This window comes from Austrofundulus limnaeus, unplaced genomic scaffold (assembly GCF_001266775.1).
Source record: "Austrofundulus limnaeus strain Quisiro unplaced genomic scaffold, Austrofundulus_limnaeus-1.0 Scaffold500, whole genome shotgun sequence".
Taxonomy (NCBI): Eukaryota; Metazoa; Chordata; class Actinopteri; order Cyprinodontiformes; family Rivulidae; genus Austrofundulus; species Austrofundulus limnaeus.
In genome coordinates, this window is record NW_013952902.1 from 125648 (window position 1) to 127349 (window position 1702).

The 1702-nt window shown below is 42.7% G+C and overlaps 1 protein-coding gene across 1 annotated transcript in view; it reads right to left on the reverse strand.

Annotated features, from left to right (window-relative positions):
• The window catches only part of fasn (fatty acid synthase), a 71500-nt gene that overhangs the window by 48618 nt on the left and 21180 nt on the right, over positions 1-1702 (reverse strand). The window lies entirely within an intron of this gene.

A 1702-nucleotide genomic window follows, 5' to 3' on the forward strand; every position in this document is an offset into this window, starting at 1 on the left:
GTGTGTGTGTGTGTGTTCGGGTTTTTTCTACAACGGGGTATTTTTTTACAAAAAAAAAAAGCAGCCTCGTGGGGACCAAAGTGAATCGTGGGGACCATTGTCAGGTCCTCATGGGTCCAAATGCATGTTCCATGTGTGGGGTTAGGTTTAGGACCAAGGTTTAGGTTAGTCTTAGGGTCAGGTAAGTTTCTGTGAGGTTAATTTTGAGTATATGGTCAGGGTTAGGATATAAAGTCTAATAAAAAACATGAATGGAAGTCAATGGAAGGTCCCCACGGGGTCGAGAAACAAACATGTGTGTGTGTGCGAGCGCGCGCGCGCGCGCTTGATACGTCAGCGCAGCTGGAGAATTATTAGAGGGAATATTAAAAACGACACGAAACAGTAACTTTGTATAATTATTTCTAAAATATTTAACCGCCACAGAATCACTAAAGTGATCTAATTCAGTTGTTTTGTTTGATACGAGGCAGCAGGTCTGTCCATAATAAAAAGCTACGTCACGGTCCGGTTCAGCTCAGCTGCTCCACTCCTCTGTTGGATCAGCGCTGCGGGTTCATTATGAACAGGTTTACGTGAGCGGGACCTGCCCACCTTCACCTGTGGTCTTATGAATGACCTGGGGGGGCTTAAAGCCGGACTGGTCTGTGCGGYAATTGTGCGGATTTGACTTATGAAAGGGGCTGATCAAGTATTGCGTTCGGGTCCGCATGAGACCCCCACTCGGTCCGGATCCGGACCGAGGTCCGCCTATTAGTGACCTCTGGTCTAAAGTATCCTGACAGCTCATCTCTGCCAGAAATTAAGGGGATATCTTTTGTGCAATCGTTATCAGTAGTTAGAACCGTATCAGCCGTGACATCAGCTGTAGAGCACAGAATGTGGAGAAAAGGGTAGATGTCTGTGATTTTACACGACACTGTTCAGTTTGCTGCCGTTTTCTCAACCAAATGTCTGTTAATACATTGATGTGAGCAGAGCACTGAGGTGTTTATGTTGATAGTGCTGAGGCTGAATGGATCAGATCTTCAGCAACATCAGATTATAATGATCTGAACCCTAATAAGATATTAATAACTACTAAAGGGATCCACGATTAGTTGTAACATTAGACTTTATTTGATAAACATTTATTTTAACTGTAAAATAAAGACTGTAAAATACTGTAGGCTGTTTGGTTTTTATCATTTTTAAACTAAATTTTTAAAATATATTACACAGACTGAGCCATTTTATTTACACACAAAGCATTCTGGGTAAATGATGACGTGGATAGGTCCTTGGTGTGAGGCTGCTAGCGAGCTATATCCACCCTGAAGGTTAATCTTGGACAATATCTGATGATCGACTCTTTTAAATGAAACCAGAGAGCGTTGACAGAGAGGAGAAGGTAGAAATGACTGTAGCTTGACTGTAATGACAGTTTAGCTTGTTAGTTTGTCGCGCTAGCACCGAGCTAATACATATAAGGCAATATAGCATCGGAGCTAAAGCTAACAGGCTAATCTGAGGTTCTTACATGAAGCAGCTCTGTTGTCCTCCATCCACATTTTCAGTCATTTCTACCTTCTCCTCTCTGTCAACGCTCTCTGGTTTCATTTAAAAGAGTCGATCATCAGATATTGTCCAAGATTAACCTTCAGGGTGGATATAGCTCGCTAGCAGCTTCACACCAAGGACCTATCCACGTCATCATTTACCC